General features: G+C 52.4%; 1 long non-coding RNA gene across 1 annotated transcript; it reads left to right on the top strand.

The window, feature by feature from the left end:
* Positions 1-1761: 1761 nt before the first annotated feature.
* LOC132535408 (uncharacterized) lies at positions 1762-6515 on the top strand. The gene is made up of 3 exons (XR_009547186.1): positions 1762-1834; positions 1954-2021; positions 6306-6515. It is a non-coding gene; the product is annotated as an uncharacterized LOC132535408 (long non-coding RNA).
* The last annotated feature ends 8555 nt before the right edge of the window (positions 6516-15070 follow it).

Here is a 15070-nt window from a genome sequence, read left to right on the forward strand (position 1 = left end):
GTGGTGGTGGTGGTGATGGTGGTGGTGGTGATGGTGGTGGTGGTGGTGGTGGTGGTGGTGGTGGTGGTGGTGGTGGTGATGGTGGTGATGGTGGTGGTGGTGATGGTGGTGGTGTTGATGGTGGTGGTGGTGGTGGTGGTGGTGGTGGTGGTGGTGATGGTGGTGGTGATGGTGATGGTGGTGATGGTGGTGATGGTGATGGTGGTGATGGTGGTGATGGTGGTGATGGTGGTGGTGGTGGTGATGGTGGTGATGGTGGTGGTGGTGGTGGTGGTGATGGTGGTGGTGATGGTGATGGTGGTGGTGATGGTGGTGGTGGTGGTGGTGGTGGTGGTGGTGGTGGTGGTGGTGGTGGTGGTGATGGTGGTGGTGGTGGTGGTGGTGGTGGTGGTGGTGGTGGTGGTGGTGGTGATGGTGGTGATGGTGGTGGTGGTGATGGTGGTGGTGTTGATGGTGGTGGTGGTGGTGGTGGTGGTGGTGATGGTGGTGGTGATGGTGATGGTGGTGATGGTGGTGATGGTGATGGTGGTGATGGTGGTGATGGTGGTGGTGGTGGTGATGGTGGTGATGGTGGTGGTGGTGGTGGTGATGGTGGTGGTGATGGTGATGGTGGTGGTGATGGTGGTGGTGGTGGTGGTGGTGATGGTGGTGATGGTGGTGATGGTGGTGATGGTGGTGGTGATGGTGATGGTGGTGGTGGTGTGGTGGTGGTGGTGATGGTGGTGATGGTGGTGATGGTGGTGATGGTGGTGGTGATGATGGTGGTGGTGATGGTGGTGGTAATGGTGGTGGTGATGGTGATGGTGGTGGTGGTGGTGGTGGTGGTGGTGGTGGTGGTGGTGATGGTGATGGTGATGGTGGTTGTGGTGGTGGTAATGGTGGTGGTAATGGTGGTGGTGGTGGTGGTTGTGGCAGTGGTAATGGTGGTGGTGATGGTGATGGTGATGGTGATGGTGGTGGTGGTGGTGGTGGTGGTGGTGGTGGTGGTGGTGGTGGTGATGGTGATGGTGGTGGTGGTGGTGGTGGTGGTGGTGGTGGTGGTGGTGATGGTGGTGATGGTGGTGATGATGGTGGTGGTAATGGTGGTGGTGATGGTGGTGGTGGTGGTGATGGTGATGGTGGTTGTGGTGGTGGTAATGGTGGTGGTGGTGGTGGTGGTGGTGGTGGTGGTGGTGGTGGTGGTGATGGTGGTGACACCAAAACTGTCTGTAAGCACTTTCGACTCACCCCATGCTGATTCTGAACAGCAGTTCTTCAGCGCAAAAATCCACAACAGAATTTCCCACAAGAGAGAAGCTGAGAGCCTTCCCCACAAGCTTCACGGCTAACTGAAACCGCAGCGAGGACTGAGACCTGGCTCATTCCCATCAGCCCCTGGTGCCTTGTGGGGGTCCTGTGTGGACGGGGGAACAGGCACACAGCCCAGGGGTGGGGGTGGGGGTGAGAGCTGCAGCCTCAGCACCTCTCTGGCCATGTCAGCAGGTTCTTAGGCTCCACCCACAGCTGCAGTCCACTGGTTCAGCCAATCACCAATCAGCCCTCGACAGGAAGCTCTCTCTGTTCTTATCTCCTGGTGGGGCTGCTCTGCAAGGCCATGCTCACAGCCCTTTATCAGAGCATCTTCACCTTCTGAGGACAAGGCCTAGCAGACACAGAGCCTCACTTCCTTCCCCTCTCCCCACCCCCAGAACTCTCATCACAGGTTATCATTAATTAAAACAAGAAACGAATGCCAAACTGAAGCTTGAGATGAATTCACAGAGAGAATGTCCTGGCACAGAAGCCACAGGGGAATCAATGTCTGTAGTGAGATCCTTTCTGCCTTTGCTATCTGGTGAGCTCCTCAATACCTCCACAGGACCCCAGCTGTAAGGCCCTTTTCCTGGAAGACTTCCTAATGCCTCCCTGAACCCAGTCAGTGTTCCTATCACATTTTATCTCCCTGGTTTACAGATATGGGGTGCTGTGTGCTTCCTTCAGCAGACTACGGTCAGAAGGCCTACACTTCCTCCTGTGTGAAGGTAGGTGAACCACTGAGAATAAACGAAATTTAACAGGGTCGGGTGGTGGCACACCTGGTTGAGCGCACATGCCACAGTGCACAAGGACCCGGATCTGAGCTCCTGGTCCCCAGCTGCAGGGGAAAGCTTTGTGAGTGGTGAAGCAGTGCTGCAGGTGTCTCTCTCTGTCTTCCTCTCCATCTCCCCCATCCCTCTTGATGTCTGACAGTCTCTACCCAGTAAATAAATAAAGATAATAAAAAAATAAATAAATGTGAGATTCAATTGGGATGGATCAAGTCAGCAACTCTCTGGCCTTGGGCCAACTCTCAACCAATTTGTTCTCCTGTACGTGGAGGGAATTGCACACCTGCCACTGTGGAAACCCATGCCCCACCCTGAGTCTTAGAAACAGAGCAGCTTAAGAAATGTCTTCACTGCCCTCTCCCACCTCCGCAGCCTAGCTCCCTGCAAGCACTCCCAGATTCTCATGAACGTTTGCTTGACGGAATCATGGGCGGGACAGAACTAAGCAGAATGTCTGGGTTTCCGCATGGCAGGATCCTTAAAAGAACAAGGAGAAAAAATCTGACTCGAGGAAGAAGCACCAGCTACAGAGAGCCAAGGGGTCCAGAAGCCACATCCTGCCTCCTTTCCATGATGCTTCTTAGACCCATGGAAAACTACACTTCCTAGAGTCCCTTTCAAGTGCCAGGACCATGTGACTAGGTTCTGGCCAATAGGATGTGGGTGGACATAATCCCTGGCCAAACCAAGCCACAGGACCTTCCATGCTCCATGCCTTGGTTCTCCAACCTTGACGCTGGAGGCTGCTTGTTGTCAGGGCTGCTGTTACTTATCCTGACAGACACAGAAATAGAATGAAGAGGTGGTATTTCCTCCTGAGTTGTAAATTAAGTGTCTCTGGCTCGGTGAGAGATGAGAAACTAGGTAAAGATGTCGCAGGTGGTGAGAGCTCACGGGGCAGGGTTTTCTGAGACATCACCTACAGTTTGGAGGGTGAAACCAGTGTCTCTGAGCCTCTAGAAGAAACTGGAAACTGGAGCACTGGTCATCTGCGTGTGTCAGATAGGGATGGGTGAACCTGGAAGGAGCAATGTAGAGACAGAAAGTCATGGGACCCGGGAGACAGCACAGAGGCTACAGCGCTCAACTTAGAAGCATCAAGTCTGGAGTTCAATCCCCTCCAGGGCATAGGCCAGAATGGTATTCTGAATCTCTTCCTTTCTCCTCTTTCTATCATTAATAAGGTTTTTAAATATATTTTTTAAAAATATTTATTAATGATAGAACCTTATAAACATATATATATATATATATATATATAGAGAGAGAGAGAGAGAGAGAGAGCCAGACCTACATCTGTTACATCTTCTGAGTGTCCTTCTTTTCTCTTCTCTCTCTGAGTCCTGATGGAATTAGGGTTCAGAGCCCTCTGGTCATCTTTTCCTGTCATTTCTTCCCCTCTGGGAGTAGGGACCAAAATTCTTCATTGGATGCAGAAGGTGGGAGTTCTGGCTTCTGTCATCCACCTCCACTGGAGAATGGACATGGGTGTTGGCAGCTGGATCCACACCCCCAGCCTGCCTTTATCTTTCCCAGGTGGGGTTGGGCTCTGGTGAGGGGAGGTTCCGGGTGGTTAAAGATTCTTGTCTTAAGGTTGTTTTCCAGGTGTGAACATCAAACCCCAAGATGCAAGTCAATAACGTTAGAGACTGGGATAGTCAGGGAGCAGGACCTGAGACAGCCAGAGCTCCCCAAACTTAGAGTCCATGCCTACAAAAAGGGGGTCCGCTCCCGTCAGACCTTCCTGTGGTCACCTCATGCTGTCCTGCCACTCAGGCCCCATTGATTATCATTATTATTATTATTATTATTATTATTATCTGATAGAGACAGAGAGCAATTGAGATGAGAGGGGGAGAGAGAGAGGGAGAGAGACACCTGCAGCCCTGCTTCACCACTTGTGAAGCTTCCTCTCTGCAGGTGGGGACTGGGGGCTTGAACCCGGGTCCTTGTGGACTCTAACATGTGTGCTTAACCAGGTGTGCCACCGTCCGGTGTCTGAGGCCCCACGGTGTTTGATCTCTTTTTGTAAGTATGTGTTTGTTGATATCTTTATTTATTTACTTCTGAAGGGGGGAAGCAGAACCAGACCATCTCCACCTTGAAGGTGCGGTCCTGGGGATTGAACTCAGAATCCCATGCACACAAGTCCAGCACCACTGCAAATCCAACCTCACAGGGTCAGAGCTGGTCTCTCAAATCCTTGGCCCTCACTGGAGGTCAGGTGTCCAAGCCACCCGCCCATGTGGCGCTGAGTGTGTTTTCCCCGAGCTTGGTGGCACTCCATATGGTAGAGATCAAAGGTGTTGCTGGTGTTTTATTTCCAAGCACTGCTGTTAATTAGACGACAAGATCAGAGGCAGTATTAAAATCCAATTAAATCGATATGAACAGATTGCCCAGTGATGTTCACTAATGGATAATTGAGCACCATGCAAATTTCGGTGGCTGGCTTTTGTTTGTGTCCCCCCTCCCACCCCCACCCCTACATTCCGGAATGAATGATGAGGCTATGAAGTTCCCCTTCACTGTGAAAAACAAACAAGTTAATGCATTGATCTGGGGAGCTTGGGGGAGGGGTGGCCCTGGTGATTGAAATGGAAGAGGAGTGGGGGGGGGGGAGCTAGGGCCAGGGAGGGGCATGCCGCCTGCATCTTCCTCCTCCTCCTCCTGTCTTCAGTTCCATCTCTGCTCCACATTTGGTGTGTGGGGTCTCTGACGGGTAGGGAAGAGATGGAGTGGGGACATGGGCAGGCCAAGACACCCCCAGCCCCCACGAAAGAATTGGTGTGCAGGTAGGTTGAGTCTGAAGGCCCATGGCTGCAGGTACTTTCTGGGACTCCTAAGCAACTGCTCCTCTGAGGACAGGGGTCGGGAGAAGCTTCCAGAAAGGGGAGAGCAGGCCGGCTTTGCTCATGGGAGCGACAGGGCTGCCTGCCATCAGGAAACCATCGGCACAAACACTCTGGGGGTGGCTGTTACTGTAACAGAGGCAAGTGTCCTGGGCTTGCAGGGGGCACAGCCGGCTGGGGGTGTGTGTGTGTGCTGACAACGTGAGTGCCAGAGACAGCAAGAGAAATTGAGAGAGAGAAAAAAACACGAGTGAGAAGTCAAGAGAGTGAGGAGTGCAAGTGAGTGAAGGTGAGCGAGCTAGAGAGACTGAGAAAGACTGAGAGAGAGAGAAAGAAAGGGTGAGAGAGATTGAGAAAGAGTGTGAGAGAGACAGATTAAGAAAGAGAGAGAGAGCAAGAGAGATCAAGAGAACGAGAGGTCCAGAGATTGAGAGAGTGAGCGGGAGTGAGAGAGGGAGAGAGAGACAAATCAAGAGAGAGCGAAGGGAATCAGGCGGTGGCGCAGCGGGTTAAGCGCAGTTGGTACAAAGCACAAGGACCGGCGTAAGGATCCCGGTTCGAGCCCCCGGCTCCCCACCTGCAGGAGAGTCTCTTCACAGGCGGTGGAGCCGGTCTGCAGGTGTCTGTCTTTCTCTCCCTCTCTCTGTCTTCCCCTCCTCTCTCCATTTCTCTCTGTCCCATCCAACAACGACGACATCAATAACAACAATAACTACAATGATAAAACAACAAGGGCAACAAAAGGGAATAAATAAATATTAAAGAGAGAGAGAGGTTGAGAGAGAGAGAGAGAGAGAGAGAGAGAGAGGAGGTGGGGAGGGAGGGAGGGAGAGACAGAGAGAGAGAGAGGAAGAGCCCCACCAAGGAGTCAAGCCAGAGCCGGCTGGCAGCCTACACATTCACAATGTGCCCTCAGCATCTGGACAGCAGTTTTAACACCCAGGAAAGACAGGACTCTCATTGGCTGCCCTGGGACTGCACATGGTGTGAGGCAAGGAGGGTGGGGCTGGCTCTGACCCCCAGGCACCCAGAAGGCAGGCAGGGAGTGTGTCTGCAGAGGAGGGGGAGGTGTGCGCACCCCTGCAGGCTGCCCCAGATCCCGGGAGCTCGCCTGTGTCCCAGCCAGCGGGCACCAGCCCATCCCTGTGCCTGTCAGGGTTCAGGCTGGCTCTTGTCACCCATTCTGGTCAGTGACATGCGGCCTGAGGGGCTCTCCCGGGCTGCCAGGAGCTCTTCCCAAAGGCAGAGAGGGAGCCTGGGGCAGTAGAGCCTGCCGCCCCGGAGCCCGCACACCCCAGAAGAGCCCCCAGAAGAGAGCCCAGAGCCACACAACCTGGGCGTCACTCACACCCAGCCGCCCCTGCAGCCTGATGGCCACTGCCCACGCGAGTGAGCCTGGTGAGACATGCAGCCACCTATCGCAGAAGCAAAGAAGCCGAGCTGGTCAGCTTCCACCTTCCCAGGAACATGAACACCGGTGGCGGAGAGAGCGGAGCACACCTGCTACCACAAGGACCCGGGTTCAAGCCCCAGTCCCCACCTGCAGAGGGGGAAGCTTCATGAGCGGTGAAGCAGAGCTGCAGGTGTCTCTCTGTCTCTCTCTCTCTCTCCCTCCCCCTCCTCTCTCAGTTCTCTCTGTGCTATCCAATAAAATTGGAAGAAAAAATGGCCACGGGAAATGATGGATTTGTTGTGCAGTACTGAGCTCCAATAGTCAGCCTGATTGCAGATAAGTAAATAAGTGTATATGTAATTAGATAGATAGATAGATAGATAAGCAGATAAACAGATGAAGATAGATGATAGATGATGAAGATGGATAAATGGATAGGTAGATTATAGATAGATAGTAGATAGATAACAGATCATGAGGATGCTAGATTGATGGATGGATGATGAAGATGGATAGATAGATGATAGATAAAAAAGATGAAGGTAGATCGATTATAGATATATAGAAAAATGATAGATAGATAGATAGATAGATAGATAGATAGATAGATAGATGATGGATGATGAAAATGGATAGATAGATAGATAGACAGACAGGTAGGAAATGTGATTACATATAAAAGCAGCAAAAATTGATTCTATAGTTCTGGACGATTCCTTTGATGAGTCAAAGTCCCCCGTGTTTTACATCTGGGGGTGAAGGCTCTCCTGAGCAGGTCTATACTCTGGGACAACAGGAATGAGCACAAGGCCTCCCATCCCCCCTAGTCGAAGGCCCAAGTTGAAGGAGGAAACCAGAGCTGTTTCCAGAGCCCCGTCTCCCCTCCCAGACCCCCTTGGGGTGGACGTCAGCTTCCCACAGAGCCCCTACCCTGGACACAGAGATGCTGCCTCAGCCCATCTTACTGTCACCTACTCAGCATAAGACCTGCAGCCCCAGGAACACCTAGCACAGGGCAGAAGCTCCAACGCCTAGAAAGTCCTAGAACTCGCCACACTCTCGTCAAACTCAAACACCTCCCTGGCTCTCCCACCCGCCTCACCTTCCAGATGCCAGATAAGTTTAAGCACTAAAGCTCAAGTGTCAGGTACTCAAACGTATTCCAAACAAAAGTCCTGGCGTGATTTACAACCTATACGCTACTTATCCAGTCAGACGAAGAATTCTCTCAGGTGACAGGACACCTGAATGCCAGGTGCTCTCTCCCGCCAGCTGGTACGATGGGCGAGACAGTGTCTTAAATCACTGTATTTCTCAGCAGACTGAAGAGGCTGCACTGCCAGCAGCGCTTAACAGTGACAGGAAGACCAGGTGAAATAGGCAGTAACTCTTATTCTTTTTTATTACTAAATGATACAGTTTCCAATATATGCCTCATTTTTTTCAACTACTTTTGTGAAGAAGTGTTTTCTTTTCTTTTTTTTTTTAAATCAACAAAATCTCTATACGCTTTTTTCCACGTGATGTTTGCAGTGTGGTCTGTCCTAGTGCCTTTGGGCCACTGGGTAGGGATTGACCTGCCTGCCCACTGTAACATGGAAGAGAGGGATATCTCTGTTTTAATTTGTTTCCACTTTATTTAGTCTGATAGGACAGAGAGAAATTGAGAGCAAATGGGATAGAGGGAGAAAGAGACCGGTAGCCCGGATTCACCACTTGTGAAGCGTCTCCCCTGCAGGTGGGGACCGAGGGGCTTGAACCCAGGTCCTTGAGTGTGGTAACATGCGTGCTTAGCCTGGTGCACCACCACCAGGGGCCCTTCTTCCCAGTTCTTTCTGGCTCTAAAACATAAGCCTCTGGGAAGAAAAAGAATATTTGTAAAAAGTCAGATGTGGACACACAGCCAGCCTGACTCTGGGTAAAAACCACAAGAGCAGGAAGCCGTGTGGGTGGGGGTCCGGGTACAGCCAGCTGCCCCAAGTCTCCCAGTGGCGAGAAGAAGGCACACCTGCAAGTCACCAACCTCCCGGGACAGACAGTCAGTGTTCAGTGAACTGGCCACCGATCAGAGTGGCCCTGAGGGACTCCTCTTTGCATGAATGACCCCAAACTCCCCCCTCCGGCCCAGAACGGGAGCTCCCCACCTCTTGGGGGCAGTCCGCAGGGTGGGCAGGCTGGCAGCCAGGGGTGCCCGCTGAGCCAGCGCTCTGCCCACACCAGCCCCCCCCCAGCTTTCACCCTCCCCATGGCACCCCCAACACCACCAGTTATGCACCCTCCCCCTCCACTGTTTTCCATCCTGCTAATTGAGTCATTTACGCTGCTGAAAGGTAGAGCTTCACCAGGGCTGTCAGGTGAAGTGAAGCCCAGCGCAGATAGGTGCTTGGCAAGAAATTTCAGGTGTTCGCCATCAGGCCCAGGCTGTGGGGGTCGGGGAGAGAGGATGCCCCTTCCAACACAGCCCTGAGAGACCCGGGCTTCCTGAGAGGAGGGACGCCCAGCTCCTGCCGTCCCCACGGCATCCACTGGCTTCCCAGGTGCTCAGGCCTGGACCCCCAGCCTCTGCCAGGCTCCTTAGACCCCCGGCTCCCCAACCCCCCAACCCTGTGTGAGGTGAGGGGGTCCATCAGGCAGCCGTCCTATATGACATAGCCTCGGTGGAATACTCCTCAACGCTTTAAGAAGCCCTTTGTGTCAGAATGGGTGGGACTGGCTGGGACTGTGCTCAGTGGGATAAGGAAGCGACAGCGACAGATGATTTCACTCAGATGTGGAATGTAGAGAATTGAAACGTAAAGTTGGGGGGGAATGGAATTAGTCAGTCCATAACCGTGACCTTGGGAGAACTATGGTGGCTACCACCGGAGGAGGGGGGTGGGACACAGAGCTTTGAGGGTAGGAATGGTGCAGAACTAGACGTCTGTTACTGCATGATCTTGTAAATCACTATTGAACCATTAGGAAAAACAAGTAGAGGGGCCGGGCAGTAGCACAGCAAGTTAAACACAGGTGACGCAAAGTGCAAGGACCGGCGTAAGGATCCTGGTTCGAGCCCCCAGCTCCCCACCTGCGGGGGATCACTTCACAGGCTTCACAGGCAGTGAAGCAGGTCTGCAGGTGTCTGTCTTTCTCTCCCCCTCTCTGTCTTCCCCTCCTCTCTCCATTTCTTTCTGTCCTATCCAACAACAACTACATCAACAATAACAATAATAACAACAAGGGCATCCAAAATGGAAAAACAATGGCCTCCAGGAGCAGTGGATTCATAGTGCAGGAACCGAGCCCCAGTCATAACCCTGGAGGCAAATAAATATATAAATCAATAAAATTAATTTAAACAATGACTAAATTACTACTAGAAGCAGAATCTCTGCCAGAGATCAAGATCAGTTTTCAGTAGAAATCAGGATGATTCCTGCTTCCTGGACAAAGCATACATCCGGATTTTCTGGGCCACTGGGAGCAGAAGCCTTTGGCATTTAGAGCAGTGGAGTCCATTCTTCTCATCTTTCCTCCTTACCTTCTCCACCACCCCTCCCCTTTTTTTCCCTGGGAAATACAAGGTACTCACTTGCAACATGAAAACCTCATCTTATGACACATCGGCTTTAGGACTTTCTGTGAGAATCAGCAAACCTTATCCCAGCCCAGTGTTCAGCACACACAGGGAAAAAAAAGATGGAGAAAAAAAAAAAAAGACTCGGGCTTATTCCCCAGATAAGTCATTTATTTCTTACCTCAAAGAAAAATCCAATATGCTGAGATTAGGTGCATATTGCAGCTTTGTGTGGGGTGGGGTGGGGAGCAGCAGTTGGGGCTGGATTTGGAGGGTCACACCAGCCTCTCCCCACCCACCCCCACACCCCCTCCCAGTAACCCCCGAGCAGCAGGGAGCCTGCTTGAGTTTGTTCACTGACACCCAGTCGGGGGAGGCGGGAGATGTCAGTTCTCACGCCAGACACAGAAATCGGCCCGTCCAGGGCTCTGCAGGCAGAAATGGGGGAGGAGGACAGACTCCCACATAAAGTAAGTCAGCCTTCGGGGTCCCAGGGAGACAGGCCCCCATGCCCTCTGCCACCTCCTCCCAGAGACCAGCAAACAGCTCACCAGCTTTTGGGTAAAAACCTCTCCCCAAAATGTTCAGGGAAGATGACCAGAGGGCTCTGAACCCCAACTCCATCAGGACTTGGAGAGAGAAGAGGAAAAAAGGAGAGACATTCGGAAGTAGTGACAGGTGGAGGTGTGACTTAGAAAGGAAGAGAAGGCAGGACCAGAGGGAAAATGGGCAAATATATATAAGGTAGATAGATAGATAGATAGATAGATAGATAGATAGATAGATAGATAGATAGATAGACAGATAGACAGATAGATAGACAGATAGATATAGAAATAATAGTCAGCCCATATCTGTGACCTTGGGAGAACCACTGCTGTTTCCAATGGAGCCAACAGGGACACAGAACTCTGGTGGTGGGAACGGTTTGGAATTATACCCCATTATCTTATAATTTCATAAGTCTATATTAAATCAGCAATTAAAAAAAATTAAGCCTCTCTCCAGCATATGCCTCAGGACTTGACTTTTGGGAGAGAAGAGAGACCTGTGTGGACAGCTCAGGCTCAGGCCTCCAGGAAGAGAGTTCCAGCACTGGGGCTCACTTCCTCTTTCTCTGCATCTATCTGAACGAGCAAGTGAACCAGGGGTGATGAAATCATGTAAAATAATAATAATAACTTTTTTAAAGTTCAGAAAGCATAATGGAGGAAGCCGGCCAGTGACACACTCAGTTAAGCACACATGTCACCATGCACAAGGACCTGGGTTCAGGTCCCTGCTCCCCAGCTGAAAGGAGGGTGCTTGATGAATGGTGAAGTAGTGCTACAGGCATCTCTCTTTCGCTATCTTCCTCCCCCTCTCAATTTCTCTTTGTCCTATCAAATAAAAATAAAGTTGAAAGAAAAAATAAATGGAAAAAACATGGTCTCCGGAAACTATGGATTTGCAGGGCTGCCACAGAATCCCAGGGATAATCCTGGTGGCAATAAAAAAAAAAAAAGAGAGAGAGAGAGAGGAGGAAGAAGGAGGAGGAGACAGAGGAAGAAGAAGAGGAGGAGAAGGAGGCAGAGGAGGAGGAGGAGAAGGAGACAGAGGAGGAGAAGGAGGCAGAGGAGGAAAAAGAGGAGGAGAAGGAGGCAGAGGAGGAGGAGGAGACAGAGAAGGAGAAGGAGGCAGAGGAGGAGGAGGAGGAGACAGAGGAGGAGAAGGAGGCAGAGGAGGAGGAGGAGGAGACAGAGGAGGAAGAAGAGGAGGAGGAAGAGACGAGAAGAAAGAAAGCCTCATGTCTGTCCCTCAGATCTATACCCCAAGACTCCAACTCCTCACCACCCAGGGGCTTTGGAGCTGTTTTCTCATGTGGAAACTGAGGCAGAGTGGGCCTCAGTACAAAGCTGAGCCAGGTGCAGAGTCAAGCAGCCCTGCCACCCCCAAGCCCTGTCCCCACCCCACCCCCAGCCCTCACACTGGGTATCCTCAGGGGAGGCCATGCCAACGCCCTGCCCAGACCACGTGGAGCCCTGGCCGCGGCTACCAGCCTGGTTCTCATCTAGAGTGAGCCCGCTGCAGCCCAGACATTCCAGAGCAGACGCAGACAGCAAGCCGCCCAGGGCCTGGGAGACGGGCCACAGGCCGTGGTCAGAAACAACATGGTCCTCCCCTGCTGGGTGGGCACATCTGGGGAGGGCTTGGTCTGCTCTGTGGGGGTCCTGGGTCTCACCTCCCAGGCCTCCTCCTCTTCAGAGAAAGTCAGCCACCAACGGGTCCTCAGCACCCCCTGGAAAGACACAGCTCCCCCCAGCTGGGGTGGAGGTGACACTAACTGTCGGAGAAAGGAGCCCCCACCCAGCCCCCCACCCTCCAAACTGCAGGTGGGCTGGCCTGTCCCAGTGTCCTGAGAACCCCACCCTTCCTGCAGCCCGGAGGGAGCCCACACACACACACACACACACACACACACACACACTCACACACACACACACACACACACTCACACACACACACACTCACACATACATACACATACATGCACACACACTCACACACATACATACACACACTCACATACACACACACACTCACACACACACTCACACACACACTCACACATACATACACATACATGCACACACACTCACACACATACATACACACTCACACACACACTCACTCACACACACACACTCACACACACACACTCACACATACATACACATACATGCACACACACTCACACACATACATACACACACTCACACACACACACTCACATACACACACACACACTCACACACACATACTCACATACACACACATACACACACATACACACACACACACACACATACACACACTGTCCTCTCGTCCAGCAAGGAGACATCCCTCCAGCCAGGACCCCCGGGTCCAGGCCCCCCACCCCACCTGCTTTATGCCCACGAGAGCGCAAGCCCGTCTCGTAGACCCTGACAGACCTGTCACCCCAGCCCCAAAATCAGATTTCTCTTTTCTTCCCCTCTCTAAAATCTGTTTATTTATTTGTTTGTTTGTTTATTATTGGATAGAGACAGAGAGAAACTGAGAAGAGAGGGGGAGACGGAGAGGGAGAGAGAGAGAGTCACCTGCAGCCCTGCTTCACCACTCATGAAGCTTTCCCCCTGCAGGTGGGGACCGGGGCTTGAACCTGGGTCCTTGCGCACTGTGGTGTGTGCGCTCAACCAGGTGCGCCACCCCTGGCTCCCCCACCGGCCAGGCTTCAAAGAGAAACAACTAGAAGGGAATGAGGCCCAGTCCCAGCAAGATGCCTCAGGTGGACATGCAGAAAACATAGAAGCAGAGTCTCACATGAGGGTCTGCAAAACCCCCCCCCAAATTTTCATATCAGTGCTGGTACCAAGAAAGAGGAGCAGACAGTCTACAGAGAATGTGGTCTGTCCAGGTGGTGGAATATTACTCAGCCTAGAAGTTGAGATGGGCAGAGAGGGGGCTGGGGTGGAAGGATCGGGGTCTCCACCAGGGCTCCTCATGCCGGTGAGGTCCTTCAAACTCCCCCAAAGGGCGATGTTGGTCCAGCAAGAGACCTCTCAACCTTCACCCATGGCCAGGTCTCCACGCTCATCAGAGAGTGACCGCCCATGGTGGCCTTTGACTAGGGACCTGGGGACAACAGATCCCACTTTTCTGTTTGCTGCCTAGTGGGTGAGAGTTTCCTCCTTGAGGAGCTACCCCCCATGATGGAGGACCTTGCGGGCCACATGACGAGAGGGGAGGTCAGCAGGGAGAAATGCCGCCCATGGCGGTCACTGCCCCATGACATTGTCTCCCTCTCTCTCCCTCTCCCCTCTCTCTATCTCCTTCTCTCCCTCTCTCTCCCTCTCCCCTCTCTCTATCTCCTTCTCTCCCTCTCTCTCCCTCTCCCCTCTCTCTATCTCCTTCTCTCCCTCTCTCTCCCTCTCTCCCTCTCCCTCCCTCTTCCTTTCTCTTTCTCCCTCTCCCTCTCTTCCTCTTTCTCTCCTCTCTCTCTCTCATCAGTTAGAAAAAATACTTTTGAAGAATAAGATGTGGGCCCAGCAATATAGCTCGCTGGGAGAGTATCTGCTGTCCTGCCTGTGACTCAGCCTCAGACCCGGCCTCCAAGCTCTGGAGGAAGCTTCAGTGCTGTGCTGTCTGTCGTTTCCTCTGTCCGTCTCTCTGCCTCCTTCTCTTTGTGTGAAGGAAAAAAAAAAGTGATTTCAGGGGACCAGGTGGTGCACACATTACAGTGCACAAGGACCCAGGTTCAAGTCCCCAGTCCCCATCTAAGGGAGAAAGTTTCACAAGTAGTGAAGCAGGGCTTCAGATGTCTCTCTCTCTCTCCCTCTATCTCCCTCTCTCCTCTGTGCTATCAAATAATAAAATAGAAAGAAAAGGAGGAAAAAGAAAGAGAGAGAGGAAAATTGGCCGCCAGAAGTTATAGATTCATGATGCAAGCACAGAAAACACGTGACCAGAAACACGTCATTTTGAAGATGTGAGCCGCTGTTCCCTGAGCTGGAGAGATGAATCCATGGTGGGGGCAAAGACAGCAGCTCCTGGCCTAGGAGTGAAGCCTTGGGGTGGTCAGGCTCTTAATTCTGGCCCCAAACAGACCCGAGTCTTCAGGTGCTGTCACCTGTGACAGGTGAGGCAGAAACCACAGTCGTGTGTGTGTGTGTGTGTGTGTGTGTGTGTGTGTGTGTGTGTGTGTGTGTGTGTGTGTGTGTGTGTGTGTGTGTTTGACCAGATGGCTAAGGGTCACAGCCAGACTTTGAGGGGTGTTGCCCCCTCTGCCCCAGAGAGAAGCCACTATGGTCACCGTCACCTGCCTGTCACACAGGCTCAGGCCAAAGCCCCCAAGGGGCGTGTGGACAGGATACCCCAGGGCTGGGACACAACACCCAGCTCCCCGGAGTTCAGACATCTCCCCACCTGTGTTCTTCCCTCCAGGCTGGACAACCCCCCTCCCTCGCCCGCCACCCTCTCCTCCAGGCCCTGTGCCAGCCCCACAGCCCCCACGTTCCTGTGAAGGCAGCTCGGGCTGGTGGCAGGAGAGAAAAACCCTTTTAAGAAAATCGCTAAAGCCCTGAAATTACGCGCAAGCCTTTGAGATCCCCGAGAGAAAGGCATTTGCCTAATCCCCACTATTATTTCCAAAGGATATTTTCTA

Source organism: Erinaceus europaeus, chromosome 22 (genome assembly GCF_950295315.1).
Source record: "Erinaceus europaeus chromosome 22, mEriEur2.1, whole genome shotgun sequence".
Taxonomy (NCBI): Eukaryota; Metazoa; Chordata; class Mammalia; order Eulipotyphla; family Erinaceidae; genus Erinaceus; species Erinaceus europaeus.